This window comes from Anser cygnoides, chromosome 1 (genome assembly GCF_040182565.1).
Source record: "Anser cygnoides isolate HZ-2024a breed goose chromosome 1, Taihu_goose_T2T_genome, whole genome shotgun sequence".
In the NCBI taxonomy this organism is placed as follows: Eukaryota; Metazoa; Chordata; class Aves; order Anseriformes; family Anatidae; genus Anser; species Anser cygnoides.
Window position 1 is genome coordinate 145600982 of NC_089873.1, and position 19545 is coordinate 145620526.

The following is a 19545-nucleotide window of genomic DNA, read 5'->3' on the forward strand; positions in this document are numbered from 1 at the left end:
GGGTCCCTCCCACGGGATGCCGTCCTTCCCGAACTAAGCCTGCGTGGGCTGCCCACAGGCAGCAGCTCTTCAAGAACTGCTCCCACATGGCTCCGTACCACGGGGTCCATCCCCCAGGAGCAAACTGCTCCAACCTGGGTCCCCCACAGGCAGCAGCTCCCCCCAGACCCCCTGCTCCTGCGTGGGCTCCTCTCCACGGGCTGCAGCTCCGGCCCGGAATCTGCTCTGGCGGGGGTCCTCCACAGGCCGCAGCCTCCGTCGGTGCAGGTCCACCTGCTCCACCGTGGTCTCCCCCACAGGCTGCAGCGTGGAAGCCTGCTCCACCGTGGTACTCCATGGGCTGCAGGGGGACAGCCTGCTTCACCATGGTCCTCACCACAGGCCTCAGGGGACTTCTACTCCGGCACCTGGAGCACCTCCTGCCCTTCTGCTGCACTGACCCTAGCGCCTGCAAGGCTGTTCCTCACTCCTCTCACTCTCCCAGCTGCTGTGAAGCAGCATATTTTTTTTTTTTTTTTTAAATATGCTCTCACAGAGGCACAAACAGTATCGCTTATTGGCTCAGCTCTGGTCAGCAGCGGGGTCCTTACCTAACGTGGGGCAGCTTCTAGATCCTTCTCACAGAAGCCACCCCTATGGCCCCCTGCTACCAAAACCTTGCCACGTAAACCCACTACACGGGGCTGCTCTCCATCTTCTTATCCTCCAGTTGGTAAGTGTAGCGAGAGTTGCAGGTGCAGAATCTGGATTCATGGATTATAATTAAATATAGCATTAATATTCAGTACAGTTTAAAAATGAATGCATTGAGAAGCTGGTACACTATGAAAAAATGTAAGATCTTATGATACATGTAACAATTCTGCCATATTTTGAGTATATAAAATAAAAATGAAGGTGACTTATTCATGGAGTGCACTCCATTTACCCATGAACAAAAATTGCCTCTGGATTTACAAATATCTAGTTAACTATAAAACTAATTTATTCGATGTGATCCATGATTAAAGGCCATCCTTGTAAATGCATTTTCTAGTTAACATTCTTCTCAGCTGTTTCCTTGACAGATTCTACATTAAAAATGATTAAAATCTAAATTATTGAAGTTATTTCTGATTTTAATTATATCACCTGTATTTATTTTCTACACATTTTTATTTTATTTTATTTTTTAATATTTGAAGTCATTTCTGCAGTACATTTCTCGCTGAAAAATTCAATGCCAAAGCCAGGTGAAAATGAACTTCTCTCACTGGAGAGGCACTCTCATTCCACACTAATTTGCTATAGTTTATAACATTCTCTCTACCTTACCATTGTGCTGACAATTCTAATGCTTGGGTTTTTGCTCATAGGTAATATGGGGACACAATTCTGGATTGTAGTTAGCCAATTCTGTTATCCCAGTTGTTAGTGATGTGTTTTACTCCATATTTTTTTTTCAGACACTAACACATACACACACTCACATGTACAGTTGTACACATCTATACATAGAAATGGATATACACTTCCAGAAAAAAAAAAAAAAAAAGACACCAACTCTCACTGAAATTTTTTGCACTAAAATATTCAAATGTCATTATTGTTGTTCTCCCCAGATGGGCTAAATCATGGTACTTAACTGCTGTTAATAGAGCTATTTTGATTCTCTCTTACTGAGTCACAACCCTGTGTTTGCTTCAGTAAGAAACGTGTGCCTTTCTGGGCTAGAAGAGAAAAAAGGAAGAAGGGGAAAAACAAACAAACAAACAAACAACAACAACAAAAAACAGTGAAAATAGAACATTGCAAATGTTCTGGACAGTGTTCTTCAGCAGTGACTTAAATATACCTCCTCAATTTTTGTTCTATCTTCCACACTCTGAAAAAGAATAAAGCAGACTCAAAATCTGCTTCCAGAGAGAGAGGATTTATAAAGCCCCTGAGTAGTTAAAGCAGCGATTGTTGTCTGTGATCATGTTTGTAAACAAAGTGTTGAGAACCCACCTGTTGTCTGTATAAGATCTGAAACTGATGTGCCAAAAAATGGCATTTACTAAGAACTCATTCTATGACATGGACAGATTTTTTTTTGCTTTTGAAGAAGGAAATGTACAAAACAGGGAAGAAAAGAGGTAATATTCAAATTGCAACCCATTTTCTGTTTTTTGTTTGTTTGTTTGTAAATACAAATGATTATGGTGACACCTCACAGGATTGTCCATAGAACTTTTTCTAAGAGGGTATTTGATCTTTGGATTTATTTTATTTTATTTTATTTTATTTTAGAGGAGTTTTGATATTCCTTTGCTAGTGATAGTCTAAGGAACACACCTTAACTAATCTCAGTATTACTGGAACTTATTACAGCTCTTAGTCTTGTGGCTTTGAAGAGATCAGGAGAATGGAGGAACTAAAAAAAGAGTTTTCATTAACTTTCCTAAAACTTCTCTGAAGCATACTACTCTTGTCTGTCTTTTTAGCATATAAACTTTAAAAGTTTATACGTATATATTTGTATTATTAATATGTAGTATAATATGTATATTATTAATACATATTATAATATGTATATTATTAATATTAATATATTTATATTATTCATCCTTGTGTAATTAAAGTGCCCCACCCTTGACTGTCGTGGGAGTCTCGACTACTGTTTCAAAAAGCATGCTAGTCTATGGTCTTTTTCCCCCTAAGAATGTAGGGAAACCAAAAATTGAATTTTGTTATGGCTCATAAGAACAACAGCATGCTGAAACTGTACAGTAACCCCCAGGTATGATGGGGAAAAATTGACAGTATCTCATCTGTTTCTCAGTCACAGTACACTCTTAGGTGTTAGAACTGGTAACACCTAAGACCATGAAGGTTTACAAGTCAGTTGCTTGGGAGAGCTCAGGGACATGTAGGGTTTCCAGCCTTCTGGGTTGGTTGCTTGTTTTAGTGATGTCCTAACTCTATGTCATATACAGGTATAAACAGTTCCTACCATGGTAGGAGGAATCACTGGAAGGTGGGCTGAGTGTGGACCATACCTTCTGATCCTGCAAGCGATCAGATCCACATGACACAATACAACTTATACCTTCTGGTTACTTCAGATGTAGCCCAAATATTGCCAGCTGTCAACAGTGGGGTAATACTCAGCTCTACATGAAGTTGCTTAAACAGGTCTGCCCATAGGTGACCACACAGGAGGTAGATGCCTCAGCTCCCATTCTTGTCAGTAGAGAGATGGTCAATACAGGCTACAGAGACTGGAGAAAACCAGCTTATCTTGAGATATGCACTCAGAGCTCAAGTTATGTGCAAACACGGGAGCATTTAGTGCCATTTGAGAGGTCCTAAGGCATCATGCCTGACATACTGCTGCCATCCCAGTAGGAGATAGCATTATCATTAGATCCTGTGCCACATCAGAATCTCAGTACAGATGCTTTATATACTCTAGGGTGTCTCAAATGGTACTAGACAATCAATGCATGAGTAGCTGAATTGATCCTTAAGACTAGTTAGATGAATAGTTTTCTAAGGTCTGCTGACTGTGTTGACCACATCTCCAATGAGCTTTCACAGTTTAAACTGCAAGACCTACTTTACATGTAGACATATACGTGTAGATCATTAAGGTGATGTGCCTTAAATATGAATTGAATCCTATTATTGGGAATTTTCCTTGATCTGTAGCTGTCTTTTGGAGGTACATGCTTTAAATGAAAATACAAGATTTTATTTAAAGATATAAATAACATAGACAGCATGATGTCATATAGAAGCTTGAATATAGAAAACCCCAGGGAAGAGAATACAGAAGATATATTTAAAATATGTATATTCTATTGTTTAATATTACTAGACTGGGGAAGACTTGTGTTTGTTGCTCTTTGGTCTGGTATTTTCAAGTAGATCAGGAGAACTGGAGGTAATGCATTTTATGTCAGTTTTAAGCATATGGGTGAAGTATTAATTCTTGGCAAGTTACCTGGCATGATGTCTAGTTGGAATAATCTAAAAACTACAAGGAGATTTAATCAATATATCAGATACCACTGAGTGACTAATACTATTACATGAAGAGATACCTGTTTCCAAAGGTGTATATTGAGAGTCAAATAAGTCTTCTGAGACCTCGCAGTGCATAAATTAGGAAAACACTCAAATTTTTGTATGGGTTTAGCAGCAAACTGCACTCCGACAAGTGAGTTGAAAAGATGCTTGGACATAGCACTCAGTGTTTTTCAGCTGACTAGCAACATTTATTGCAAGTAATAACTGTCAATGAAGATTTAGGGAAAAGTAATTTTGTCAAAATAACACGTCTTCTTTCTGATGAGCTGATAAAGGTAATAGTGTTCAAGTGACAGACTTATGCAGAGCATTTGACTGTCATAGTGTGCAAAAGTTTGATTAAAAAGCAGGATGGCATAAATTCAACATGGTATAGAATGATATTAAAAAAAAAAACAGTAACTACATTCTCAGAAATGTAACTGAACACTGCAAATCATGGCAGAGTGGATCTGTCGATAGAAGTATCCTGTGGAGTTGTTTCTTATCTCTTGGCAATCTAATTTTTATTTATTTTTTCAGCAAAAAGCTAATATACTTTATAAGGATATAATTATGAAAAAAAATCACAGATAAAGATGAGGAGGAGTGACAGATATCAGTTCTCTGGTATACTACTAGCAAAAGGACAACAGCAGTTCTGGGAAGGGTTGAAATTTCAACAAAGTCTTCGTATTTCCAGTTTGTTGACTCTAGTTGTCTTGGACTATAGTATATTGTTACCTTTTCAGTGACTTTTAGATGTGCCTAGTTGTCTCCATTGACTATAGAGAACCATGAAATTAGGCCACCTGAATATGTTCAAAAGTGCTACTAGGACAAAATATTAAGTATCTTTTAAAAAGTGGACACAAACCTCTCTTCTGGGGACAGAAACTCTAGAAAAGACTTGGTTAGCGGATAAAAGTGAGATTTCGGAATAATGCTTTCTGAATTAAAAGCAAAGATGTTTTAGACTGAAGATGGCATAAACTGGGGAATGAGAAGTGAAAGCAGAGAGGCTTTATTTTGGGCTCTAGTGGGACAATGGCTGTAGTATATTGGGGGAGTACTTGCAGTTGAAAGGCACAAACTAAGTAACAGTTTGAGAAGAGAACCTGTGTGAGTAAATGATTGGAAATAGCCTGACAGTATAACACGCAAGAGACTCAATCTGTTTCACTTCTCAAAAAGAAGCCTAAAGGAGACTTGATTACAATCTAGAAGAGGGAGGTATAAAAGGAGCCAATGGCTGGAAGGTGAAGTTCAGCAAACTCAGAATTCAAACAGGGTGCAAATTTCAAAATGTGATGATGACTTTGGGACAACTGAAAAATTATTGAGAAAGATTTTTAAATCAAGACGGATTTTTTTTTCCATTAATTTTTGCTATAAGATAGGTTCAGGCTAAACCAGAAAAGGGTTCAGAGAAACTCTCTAACCTACTCTATGTTCAAGATCAAGCTTAGCGGTTGCAGCTGTTACTGGCAAACTAACACTCTCCTCTGTCCTGTCAATCATCCCATCTACCCCATCAATTATAAACCTAACCTGTAGCAGGTGTGCTGCTTTTGTAGAGTCCTCAACACATCTCTGATGTTGCTAGTAGCCTGGTCTCTTTCTCTTTTAGCTGCATCCTCTATTTTTCCTCATTGCAAAATGTATTTACTCTTTCCCTGAGCCAGAAATCTCCTGAGTCTGGTGCATTAGTTCTGTGCAGGTATTTGCGTAGTTTATATGCATGCACAAGCAGCCTGAGCCTGGATCCTCTCCAAACCCTAGAAAGCAATGTTATTCTGGCAAGTCACCTTCAATTCTCTGACTCCACTGGAGCAGCTTTTTGCTTCAGCAGGGTCATAAATGCAGTAGTGGTTGAAACGAAAATCAAACCATTATTTTCACCCCTATTTTTGAAAGAATAAATTTTGACGAATTATGTCACTGCAGAAATATGGTTACACCTTTTAAAACATAATCTAATCTGTTGCTGAATTTCTTAGGCCCTATACTATATAAACTAACCCTGAAAGCCTATTCAGGTTCCTTGAGTTTCTATGTTGTTTTTAGGAAAATCACTGATAGCATCTCTACGTGCATTTGGCACTCCTGTAGTCTTCATGCTTGGATCAATTCTGTTCTGTTTAAAAATAAAAAGGCTAGTGCTTTGGAAAATTGCAGAGACTTAGATAATGCCAGGGCAGCATTTTTATAAGGGTTTCCATCAAATGGAATGTAACTAGCTCCTTCTCCCCTACCACTGTCACTAAACAGGAGTATCTACGCTAAGTCTGCTATGCCAGAAAACTGAAGAGTAAGGCAAGGACGCTTGTCATCACTGATTTGACAGCAGCAGTGGGAGGCATAAATCATCATCAGTTGAATGCTGTATATATGTGATAATGGGTATGTCACAAAATTGCTGTATATATTATTATAAAAGAGCTAGAAAACGGATTGTATAACTTCAATACATACTTTTGTGTTCTGAAAAGAACAAGACTATTTCATGATTAAATATTGCTTGAAGGAGTAAATTTTATGAAACAACTTAAAGTCTGGAAGGTGGATGAATATGCAGTTGGCCTGCAAGCTTTTGGTGTTTTGACTAGGAATCTAATTCAGGATATATGGCCAGTTACATTCTGTGGCTATCTCACTCTTTTTTTTATGCCAGATCAATTCCAAGAATTTCGTTAATGTTTATCCTGAGTCACATAGACTGGCTCAGAGTCATTTCCTTGAGGCTTCAATGATCCCCCACACGTCCTCTTCTTGAAGGATTTTTGCTAGTTCTTCCCCAGATTTACTGTTGCAAGAGCTCCTTGTTCTTTCCAAAAGCATTTATTTGAGAAGGAGATTTGAGCCCTGTTCAGTAGCCTTTACAGCCACATCATGTATGAGCAAACTCATATGAAGCATATGCCAAAGTACTGTCCCTTAACTTCACATACTGTTGAATTCTGGTAAAGCTGTGGGATGGTGTGGTACATATCATAGAATCATGGAATCATTAAGGTCGGAAAAGACCTTCAAGATCATCTAGTTCAACCATCACCCTATTACCGATGTCACCCATCTAGCCTCAGGGTTTGAAAATGGTTCCTGACCCACTTTATCCATTAGTGCAGATGGAGCCCATAATAATAATAACAGAAAAAAAATGAAAAAAATGGTGGCATTGGTGGCATTTTAAGACAGCATTATGCACAGTGGTTGGCACAAGGATCAGCTCAAAGTCAGTTTCTGTCGTTGTCAAATTTAACTGGCTGAAGATAAAGCAGCTTGAGTGGCTTCAACATTTTTCAGTGTAACCATTTTCCACATAAAAACACAGTTTTATTAGAACTAAAACATAAATGCATGCACACACACACTCCATAAAAGCTCAAGGTTTTTTTTGTATTTCAAAACATTAAATGTCAGAATTCCTTCTTTGCAAAATCTGAAAACTCGTAATTTCATTAGGAGTTTCATATTATGCATTTATTTCTATATATAAGTGTATATAAATACATAAAGTACATATGTATTTGTTTATGCAATCATTTATGCTGCATGTTTATTTTATATTTATTGTATGCTTTGTGTTTAGATTTGCTTTCTAATCATGCTTTTGATTACATTTAAAGTTTTTATAAAATATGGAACTGAAACAGAATGACTTGAATTATTGAAGTCAAAGAAGAACTTTTGAACTCTATAAATTAAAATGGTTTGATGCCACAAGTATGCTTTCAGACTATTTTCATTTTAGAGCAAAGTCACATTTTTAGTTATCTTGTTCTTATTATAAATTGCATTTTCCCCCTTGAAATGTCAGCATTTCCAAAGAAACAGCAATTTCAGTTCCTGGCTAGCTGTGCACAATGAGTTTATCAGCTCCTCTGGTTTTCAGAACTTGCTGTGTCATGAACTTCAATGAATGATAGCTATTCCACTTGGACACACCCCCTATTCAGGATTTTCTTCAGAGTAATGATGATAGTCAGTGTATTTGAACAGTGATACAAGATGAAAGGAAAATCCAGACTTTTGGAAGAAAAGGGCCTCCCAGGGATTCTTTGTCAAAACCCATAACCATGACCTTTCCTCTGCCAAGACAATCCTACTGTAAAAGGCTTTGAGAGTTACCAGTTGCTGTAGAGATTTTCTAACCCTTATATTTGGGATATAAGCTGAAACAAAGACACATAGGTACTTTCTTCATGTACACAGATACCATCTGGAATTTGCTATTAAATCATCATCCCATTACTAGCCTGTTCTAGAATCTTTAGGTTGAAAACCTTTGTAAGCCCCGAGAATTCTCCAGAAACATAAACGATCCTTTACCTTCTTTTTGTAAGAGACAAAGAATATAAAACCTTGCTGCAAACTAGTTATCCAACCCATTCCTTTTTTCCCGATGGAGAAAAAAAAAATAAAAAATAAAAAGCTAAGGCATAAAATAAACCAAAACTGTCCTCTGTAAGTAGCACAGACTGAGAACTGTTACTACAGAATTAATATTCATAAGGAAAATTACAGGCTTAGGATGCCAAGTTTCACATATTCAACACAGAGCAGTCAGAAGCACTCCTCCCACAAGTAAAAGAAAACTCAAGGCCACCAACTTGAAATTCTATCTCCAGAAATGTAGCCTGTATAAGTTTTGTTAACAGGCAAACACAACATAGAAGAAAAAAAAAAAAAAAAAAAAAAAAAAAGAAAAGTGCTTATTTAAAACTAGGGTGCTTATTTAAAACTAGGACCAGAATAGAACCATACCAAATACATTTTTTTTCAAGGTTCTTACCTTGGGTGCTAATGAATTCAAGATTATTCACTACAAATGGTGTCCTTAAGAAGTCTGTGCCCAGAATTTATAGAGATTTATAAAGGCTGATCCAGTGTCAAACAAATTCAAAGAATTAGTCTGATATTTAAGGCAAAAATCTGTCTCTGGTGAAGTCAGTGAGGTTTTAAAAACATTAAGAACGGATCCAATATTCCATGCTTTGCATATTTTTTAGAAGAATGTAGATTCTCAGAACCTCACCTTGCCGTTCTCTGAACACAGCTGTGAACTTCCACCACTTTCATCCTATTAGGATTAACAATAGGACAGATCACTAAAACAGCTGGTAATAAACAATGTCTAACACTGTTTGTATTTATTTTTCTAGATCCCACCCTTGTCTGCCTCCAATTTTGATTCAGCACTTTCTTATTTTTGAAAAGCACATAAAAGAACATTGGTTAATATTAATAGTAACAAACTCCACTCTTTTGGAAGGGACTCATTACCATGCCAGCTGCCAGCTTTGTGATTACAAAGACGTTTCTGCTAGCAGTTACATCCATACATTGGCTTGCAATAGAGAAAGAAAGGCTGCCTGATTATCATTCATATAATGTCCTTTTCTCAGCACACCAAAATGGGAAGATAAAGAAGGATGCTCTGAGGCCTCAGAAGAAAATGATAAACTCATGAACTAAGAAACAAAAATAAAAAGAGTAAAGAAAGTAGGAGCTGCTGAAGAGAAGCATTACCAAGAGGAATACTGCCGTGAAGTCTGAGGGAAACAGCTTACATGGCTATGATCATCTCAGTTCCCCTTTCCATACATGGATGGTCCTTTTTTTCACAGAACATATCAGCTCATAGGGGTTTCTTCAGATGAACTGTCTGAAAACAGAGCTCTCCCTGCCTGAGCACCGTAAATTTGCTTTGAGACCTACCTGTGTGGCACGCAAAGTGATGAGTGAGCTTGCAGTAGGTAAAAGGGCATGGAATTGTGACTTACAAGTGGCCTATGAGCTCTTTGTTTCCTGCATTGGTTCCTCAAGCAAGAAAATCGTGTAAAATCTGGGAAAAGAATGATAAGCTTGCAATTAGGGCATAGCAGAACTCCTGTATTTTACAGAATCATCAATTCAGAGGCTGAAACAGAAGAAAAAAATAAGACGAAGCCAAACTCTTCCTTAAAGGCAAGAAGGATTTGTTAGCAAAAAGCGACTGGCAGCCTGCTGAGGTAAAAGCTAATCTCTTTGAACCAGGGCTGTGTGTCATACTCGCCTCTGACTGCCAGTGCTGCTGGAGGAACAGAGACATTAAACGAAACCCAGGAGGACATGAGCTTTCCGCTCCTTAGACTACTGACACTGCTTCCTTGCTGAAAGAAGTAACGCACAGCTACTCATCACTGGGGGCAGCAAACACATCCCGAAATGTGCTTCCAACTTAGCTGGCAAAAACCAAAAGGAACTGCTGCTGGAGTGGAGCGGGGAAGTGTCAGAAAACCAAAACACTACTGAAGTCAATGATGTAAGAGTTATGGACAAATGTCAAATGACAAGTAGAATGTGCCTCGCATTACCAGAAGGTTTCGTGTTATCTCCCTTTATTAATCTCTGCCATAGATATTCACTGTCTCTATTTAATCATTCTTATGATGGTCTGCATTGCTGTACTGTTGATTTTGGATGATATTATTACCACAAAGGAAGTAAAAATAAAGGGTAACATTTCTAACCCCACAGCATGTTGTACTACTGCAGACATTATAAAGTACTGCAAAGTTCCCCAGAACTATGCTGCTGCTGAAACCCTGACTACCTATGGTGTATTTCATAAATTCAGAAGCATACACTGGATGATGTATTTTTCTTGCAAAACAAATTGAAAAGGGGCAGAAATTGGAGAGCAGCTTGAGTTTGGTGGAGGAGACTGAATGGCACAACAAAAAAAATAAGCCTGTGGAATCGATGATGAAATTGAGTCTCTTAAACACTCATTTACAGTCATTCATCTCTGGCAGAAGATGTGAGCTATTATTCTAGGTGTCAGGAATAAACCAAAATACTGGGACTGTATGCATCTTATGTGAGCAGAATACATGTGCTGGTAAGAACTTCCTTGCATCTGCACAAATCCAGTTCCCTAAGCAATATAGGTCAGGATGACTACAGAATAACAAATTCTTCATCATTATTCACGTTTTAGTTAAAGCCAAGGCACAGAGAATTTACAACTTTTTAACTCCAGAGTGAAAACATTAGGGTGGGTTTGGATTTAATATTTTTCTGTTAACAATTTTGAAAAAATCAAAATAAATGCTTTGTTTTGTTTCCATGAAAACCTTTTTTCAATCATTTCATCCTAGGGATTTGGTTTTTAGTTTCTTTTTAAATATGAACTTAAATACCGTTTGACAAAGTTCCCATGCTCAGGAATAAGCTTTCCAATACCTTCAAAAGTTACTTTTCCTAAAGAAAAAAAGGAAAAAAAGAGTACTCTGTCCTCAGTTTTTCTAGAACACAGATCACTTATTACTGACAAGGGTAGTATCACTTCAGCAGTGAAACTCCTATTCTTGTCCTAACTGGTCATATTCTAACCTTCTGACACTAAACCCAGATTGCCTTTTCTTTGTGCTTCACAGAGGGATAAAGCCATTTTTCTGCTTCAGATAAATATTTTCATGGAACTCAAATAAAGTAGTGAGAAAATAAAATAAATTATGGTTATGCGATCAAAATAAACATTTAGACATTAAGACCTCAGGTACTGATTGAAACATATATTTGACTCTTGTTCAGAACACTATATTGTTTTTCTTTCACACACAATATATGCTATTTTATCACAGATAAATTATTGCTTATATTCCTTTGCAAACATTTTTCATAATAAATACATAAATAAAGTCTTCTTTTTTCTTCTTTTATTTATTTATTTATTTGTTTATTTTCTGATAGCCAGAAGATCCAGAATCTCCAGAAATAACTGCCCTGTACATTTCTCCAATACTGAGGCTGTAATGACTGGTGGAGACTGGTTGGAAGATACAGGTGATCCTTTCCCATCCTCTCTTCTGACACTGCTATTTCTCTCAGCTGATCCACATGGTAAGTAAAATTCTCTACTATCCAAGGAACGTAAGACAGAATTTTATACATCCCCAAACCTAATTCTTAACATGCATTGAAATAATTGTTACGTGCATAATTCTACATGAGAAAGCTCAACACTGAATAGGAGCTCTCCATCTGGTAAACTTCTATGCTTCCTTGCTATTACTACTTCTAAGGGTTTTGTTGTATACTATTGACCAACTGAAGGAAACTTATGTCTGTAGGAGACAGAACCCTTCATATATCAAACACAATGGAATACAGACCAACACTTACACTGCTTTCACATCTAAACACAACCATCTGCTTTTCTGACCTCCATTCCCACAGAACCATTTCTATTTTCTTCATCGCAAACCCAAATCTTTTCCAGGATAAAACAATCACTTGGATGATGAAGACCACAAAAATACTTAGAGAAATAAATAACTCAGGAATGGGAGTTTGGTGATAAAAATGAGATTTTAAAATTCACATTTCTACAGGAGAACTTTTATCTTTTTCATAAATAAATCATCCTCTTACAGCTCTTTAAACAGATCTTCAGAATGACAGGATGTTTTGCTTGTGAAATTCAATTTCCTTTTTCTGAGGAAAAAAAAAAACAAACAAAAATGTAAGGGGAAATTATGCTTTTCATGGTCACCTTCAAAACACGTGTTATAGCTCACACTGAGGTTTGCTCCAAGATAGCTTTATACAGATTCTGATGCATTCTGGTATAAACCATTAAAGCTCTATTGACTTTGATGACATTACAGCAGCGTACAATAGATGGATATGTATCTCTGTATATGTATATGAGCTTGCCTTTTCACATATATACAGATATCAAGAGTCTGGTTTCTTTAATCAGATTGATGTAAAAGTATTTGCTTTTGGAGCAGAGGGTTAGCGACACCTAATGCAACAATAAGATACACAATATTTTAGATTTCAGAATGTAATTCTGTTCATTTTAGCCATGTTATAAAGAATATTTTAATATAGCGAATTTATTGTTGTGCAGAATCAAGAGAAAATAATATATGGTATCTCTTCAAGAACTTTTTATTGAGGATAGTCTTTCTCTAGCTATAGGTAGAGGCATTTATCACTTGTTATCTCAGACACTCTGCCTGCTATCCATGCTTTAGAAATGTATTTCATCACAGAACCGTCCAGATAAATGGATGGCATTTCTCTGTGCTAAATTTATAGCTCAATTATAATCACTCTTACACTGTCAGCTTCCAAAGTGTGTATACAATTAACACAAATAAAATGGAAAACCATCATTTGCAGCGTCATAATATTAGAAACAGAATATATGTATATATATTATATCGATGGTGTCTTTACAGGTAATGGAATTTAGCATATGTATGTAGGCTGTGCTACTTTCACCTAAGCTGATAAAATGCAGGAAGCACTTTTCTTTCTTGCAAATGAGTAATTTATTCCTGTTTTGTAGGTTTAAGACTAGCATCCAAACAAAAGCACGTGCATATTAAAGATTTAGGAATGGTGTTACTGGGAGTTTGTTTGTTTTACCCTCCAAAGCATGCTTATGAAGCCCAGTCAAATTCCAGTTATTCAAAACCTGCAGAGCCCTGCCTGTTGTTGCTATTCGTTGTATGAGGCAATGAAATGATCAGGGTGCTGCAGGGCCCAGGGAAATAGCACAGGCCCTTATCTCCCTCAGTGCCAAGGCTTTGGAGGAATTCAGCCATAACCTCTGAGGAGAGCCCAGGTACCAAATGGACCACAGCCTGCCTGTAGCAAGAAAAGCTGGATTTCTGAGAATGTATATGCAGGACACAAAACACATTTTAAAATTATTTTATTGCTTGGAAAACAACAACAGAATTGTGCTGTGGATGTTATCAGACTATGGATTAGATCTAATTACATTTTGCAGGTGTTTTCATTAAGGTTTAGGGAAAAACCTTCACAAAGTTTTTAACCTGAACATTGACCTTCAGCCCTTCTATTTTGATACAAATCTGTGTCAGGGAAACAATGTATAGCTGTAAATTAATCCTGTCAACACATTTAGCTGCTTAAATAAAATATCTGAATATGCGCCTGAAGGATTATAAAGGATCTACAATCTAGAGAGGGTATTATTATGTCTGTTCATTCTCTGGCCCTGCAAATATTTGAACTGCATAGCAAAGCATTTTCTTTTTTCTTTGCCTTCTATTCTTTTATTTATTTATTTATTTAAGAACAATGGTGTGTCAGTTTATCTTGGCAGTATTGCACTTTATTCAGTAATAGATGTCACCCCGATACCTCACCACAAGATCATCTCCAAATGTGTTTGCTCCTAATCTATACAGTTCCACATAGCTGGCATCAATATGAGGTCCTATTTATAATTACGTTGATAAACCTTTTACCACTCAGCAAATTGATTCTCCGTATTTGTGGCCGATGCTTTGTTCAACATGGTTTTCTCAATGAAATGTTAATATGCTTCACTAAAACACTGGCACTCATAAGTCAGAGAGGAGGTCATCGCACATGCAGTTCAACATGCAGCATGTATGCCGGAGCAGAACAACTTAATTAAATCCTTCCTCTGAGGATTAAGAGGGTTATTCTCTCAGGCTTTTACAAGCCTGGGCATGCCTGCGTGATGCGGAGGAGTGTGGTACAGAGATACGGAGGCAGCAGGATGGCTCAGTCGCATGGCGCGGTGCCCCCGGGTGAGCGTGCTGGTAGGGAGCTCTGCTGGACTGTGCACAAGGACTAGTTCAGGGTGGCCCTCACACCCGAGCTGGCCATAGCTGGCCTCCATAGCAGGAGGACGTAGACTGACCATGCCAGAGCAGGGACACCCATAAAGCGACTGCAGCTGCGGGTGACCGATACTGGGGGCAGGGACACCCTGAAGCAAAAAGCAACAGAGGAGAAGCAGCAGGAAGCAGGTATCAGCAGAAAGAAGCCAATATGCATGGAGCAGCAGAGGGAAACCATCATGCGCATAGCCTAAGAACACCTGTGCCTGACAGAAGGATTTGGGATGGACTGAGTGTAGCCTGTAGTGAAAGTAAGGGAAGTTGATTAAAAAAAGACAGGGAAAGAGAGATGTTTAATTAAGTGTATGATTAATTGCTTATGTTGTGTGTGTGTGTGGTTGTGTTTTTTTTTTCTCAATACCAGATGAATTATGAGTAGTTTGTATTGTCAATAAAATAAATTACACTTAAAAAGCTAAGTAAGAGTTACCCTAGTTGCCCTAGTCAAGATTATTCTGCCCACAAAAGTACCCTGATTGCTGCTCATTTTCCTCTCCTCCTAGCTGAAATTGCATGATCAAAATTTTCTTTTCCTTCTATAAGACAAAATTCACAAGATTCACAAAATCTTCTTATGTTTAGTTATGGTCTCTTGAGCATTTTCTTCTCTCTGGCTCTTTGTTCATAGGTTTCTTCCCTCACTATTTCCTCCTTTTCCCTCTCCCTTTGGAGGCTTTCCTCTCTTCTCACTGCTGAAGCTGTTGCTGAGGCTTAGGCATCTACTTGGTAGTGGCTGTTTGCCATCGGATGGGCTTCCCTGCTTTTCTTCCCAGGATGTTGCCTGTCAGTTTGGGCCTGACCCCCTTCAGTCTTTATATTTCTCCCACCTCCCATGACCAAGCTCTCTTCCATTCCACTGTGACTTTCTTTTCCTCCTTCCTCACTGTTCTCCCATAGGAAAAGCAAAATTTCCCAAACTACACAATTCAGCAGCTGTTCTCCATCTCAACAGCCTACAAAATGGTGGTGTGTAGGACCTGTCTCTCCCATTAAGAGTGTTGTCGCCGTGGCCTGTCTGAGTTCCTCACTGCTCAAAATGAAGATTCAAACAGCTTCCTGGGCACACACTGCTCTGGCAGTAGGAACAAACCTTGGCACAGGAAAACACACATGGAGACAACTGGAAAGACCTTATGCTGTGTATGAAAGGACTTTCCCTCCAGCATTGCCCTACCAACTGTAGATGTTAACCGGAGATTAAGCTGGCTACCAGAATCTAAAATGGAACACACTTTGTCAATGTGAGGCTGTGACTGTTTGCTCCTGATACTACTTCTTGAAATATCAGTCTGTGGTTGAGCTCACTGGCAGGTTGTAATTTATTTTTTATCTCAGGTATAATAGTCTTTACTCCCACAAAAATCTGAAAGGATCTATTTTTAAAAGAGCATTTAATTATTTTGATGGGCATACTCCAGAGTAATTTGGAGCGGCAGCCACCCAGCTGCCAGAGCAACTGCATTTTCTAGGAATTAAGAAAAAAAAAAGTCACTTGGTGTATCTGGAGATCAAATCTCTTGTTTCTTTGGTCAATTAATTGAAAGACCAAGTACTGAAGCAGCATGCTGGCTCCTTTGTACATAAGGGGCTGGACTATCAGGGTGCACTGCCACTACTATCATGAAACATCACTAATTCTCAAGAGGAAGTATACAGGACAGGAGTCCTATCTCCTTGGTAATGGAAGGGAAAGGTAGAGCAATGAGGTCTTTAAACCTGACTTCAGTACTCTGATAGAAGTTCTGGATTTGTGTCAAGTCATGGATCTGGCAAAGGGCAAATTCTTTTGACACAAACTGTACACAACTGAATGTGGATTGTGATAAGGGAAATACTGTCAATGAACTATCAAGGGACGTGCTGAAGCCCACGAAACCCACAATGCAAGTTGTGTTTGTTTTAATAAATTCCAAATGTAACTGAAGTATGTTGGAGGTAATTTTCAAACCTGGGGCAGCCTAGAACTAGGGGAACCCAAAAGCACATTGATGCTAATTTCTCCCCATAAATTTAAAATTTTGTGCATAAGGGGATGCTAGGGAAAAGCATCAGTTATAATTTACCTGTGAAGATAATTTTATAAGTTATTGTAGTATATGCTTATCTACTCGTTTATTTATTTTTATGAGATGTCTTAGTGCTATTAGTCTCTGATTACTGTCTTGGTTTCTACAGTAGTTACTAAGGCAGGTATTTTTAAATCATCTAGGCTGGGTAACCCATACCCAAGAGTTATAAAGAAGCTGAGGAGCTGAAGAGCTTCTTGAAACTTTAATATTGATTTCCTGTCGGTCTTGGAATACTGGGAAATTTAAAGAACTGAACTAGTTTCACTTACACAGAATTAGAAAAAGAAAAAAAATCAGTTAGAGGGATTATGACAGAATAGCAAAACCAATGTGATACCCTTCTGTGAGACTAAGTGTTCCTGCTGAAGAAAAGGGTAGTATATAAAATCCAGAGATGTTAGTTAAGATATGAATCGATACCATGTTCTTTTTTAACAGAAAGAGCAGTTAATTGCAAATTTGATGTGGCTCACAGTAAGGTGGTTAAAACTGGTCAGTTCACCAATATCTGAGTGCAGTGACAGGTGGGAATGGTCCTGAAGTATCTGGGTATAAGTCAATTAACTGTGATTCTTACCAGCAAACCCAGAAACAAATACAGAATCATCACTGATTAAAGTTTCTATACCAGAAGCAGCTAGGAGGAATGGTGAAGAATGGGTTATAAAGTCATCTGAATTCATTGGTAAATATGATGATATATGTCTATGCAATTAAATATAAGGAGTTAGATCAATAAAGTGGAATAGTTGGGCAGGTTCTGGGAAGCATAGGCTATACAAAAATCTTTGAATTATCTAAAATAATCAGCTGAATATAATTTTTTGGTAGTTTGATGACCCTGAACACCCTACTAAGGAAGTAGCTTACGTAAAACATGTTAAATACAGAAAGAAGACAGCTGAGAGGATTAATGCTGTTCTTCCACATGTAAACAGAGGGAAGAATAGAAAGGTCATATTACCTCTGTAGGTGCACTGAAGGGATTGCTGATATAACACTGTTGTCTGTTCTGAAAGCTAATGAGTCTCTGAATCTATAAATCTGAGTGATTTTCCTTATCTAGTCTTGTTACACAGAATCTACATAGATTACCTATTACTATTCCTCCAGGCCCTGTCCTTCATTTTTCACTGCATTGGTCTTTGTTTTCTTGCCTTAAAGTAAGCATGCTAGAGCTATGCCTGGTTCCTGTGCATTCAAGTGAGAGAGCGATTAGACTCATTGTGCGTAGATCTGTAATTAAGATAGTCATTTTTTTCTTCTGTTTGCTTGTTTAGAATAAGTGAAATTATGTGAGAATAGATTTTAAACTGACCATCACAAAACCAATCTGATCTGTATCACAAGAAGGATCAAGGCTTATCATTTTCATTATTGGCAGGATTAAGACCTAGAAGAGGGGTAATTTGTTTAATTTAGTGCCAATGAGGATCATTTCTTTCCACTTCTTGTTGCCAAGATTTACAGAATCATATTGTGCATCCAGCTGTCTTCATAGAGATCACTGTTTATTACAGTGTTAAAGAACACTTGGAGACAAAATTTCAGATCGTGACAACTGATTTGTACATAAAGAAGCGTGCATTACATTCGTGTGTTCAAAATCCCACCTGATGGCTAGGTAATTGCATGTTAGTACAAAGAAGGCCCTGTTCATAAGTATAGTTCACAATTCTGCCTGTGCAGATATGAATGTGCAGGCTATTACCTGCAGACCTCAAGTTGTTCCTTAGATTCTGGAAACATAGTTGACAAATGAGTATATTTTCCCATACAAACTCTCTGTTTGTAGGGAGTGATACTTTTTTACTTCTTGCTCTCACTTTGGGGACGGTGCATTGGTAAAATCAGCTTAGTTCGAGAAATTCTGGCCTGTAATTTTATCTATATTTTGGGGGAAAAATAATAAAAATCTTGTTTAGTGTCAAAAGGTTCTACTAAGACCATCCTGATAAACTATGTCACTCGAGGGATATAAGTGGTCCATGCTTATCTAGTAGTGGTGCCCATCCATATACCCATACAAACATAAATAAGACTTGGAAAAGAAACAGTCTTCCAAGTAGAAAGTAACAGCATGACCGGAGTCAGATATGGAACGTCTAAAAAGGTACTTCACCTCGTACTTCTCTATATTCAGAGCTATTACTAGGATTAAATGAAGATCTTTTTAATAACAGCAGGTTTTGTTTGTTTTGTTTTTCTTTTACATTATGAATGCTGAGACGGAATGGGAAGTTGGTAACTGCAGCTTGGAAGTATCTCAAGAATTTTACACTGACAGGTGAAGGGTGAAAAGCAGACTGATGGAGCAGAGAGAGAAGTCACTGCAGAGGAACATAATCTCTATGGGGATAATGCAAATAACTGTGGTAAGTTGCTGAACAATTGGTGGATCATAGTATTATTTAAAAGTTTGGACCGTGCTTCAAAGACTCAACTTTCCCCCTATCTCTGTGCAAAGCTCCATGGAGATACCTAGTATTGGAGGTGACCAAAAGCCTACCCTTATGCTTCAACTATCATAAAAATAAGTTCCAAGCCACAAAACAGTTTCACAACTTTTCTATGTGTAAATGTATGTTTATAAAAATTAACTAGCTTGGGCAACTCCTGCCACTACTCATATGTAAAGGAATTAATGGCAAGTCCATTTTCATTCTGGACATCCTACCAAGAGTGACTGTGCGAAATGCTTTTTGAAATGTCATCTCCCTACTTCTCAGTCTCCTGACAGACTGCTCTGTAGCAATGGTATC

General features: G+C 37.9%; 1 protein-coding gene and 1 long non-coding RNA gene across 3 annotated transcripts in view; one reads left to right on the top strand and one right to left on the bottom strand.

Annotated features, from left to right (window-relative positions):
• ST6GAL2 (ST6 beta-galactoside alpha-2,6-sialyltransferase 2) overlaps positions 1-19545 on the bottom strand; it is a 180519-nt gene that overhangs the window by 131314 nt on the left and 29660 nt on the right. The window contains exon 1 of one of the 2 annotated variants that reach the window (XM_066984854.1): positions 9819-9837. The exons of the other annotated variant lie outside the window; for it this stretch is intronic. The gene's annotated coding sequence lies outside the window, so the exon portion shown is untranslated. Of the gene's footprint in view, positions 1-9818; positions 9838-19545 lie in introns of those variants that run through there. 2 annotated transcript variants of the gene reach the window in all.
• Positions 7202-19281, top strand: LOC106041661 (uncharacterized). Its single transcript, XR_007168640.2, has 3 exons — positions 7202-10918; positions 11773-11922; positions 19012-19281. It is a non-coding gene; the product is annotated as an uncharacterized lncRNA (long non-coding RNA).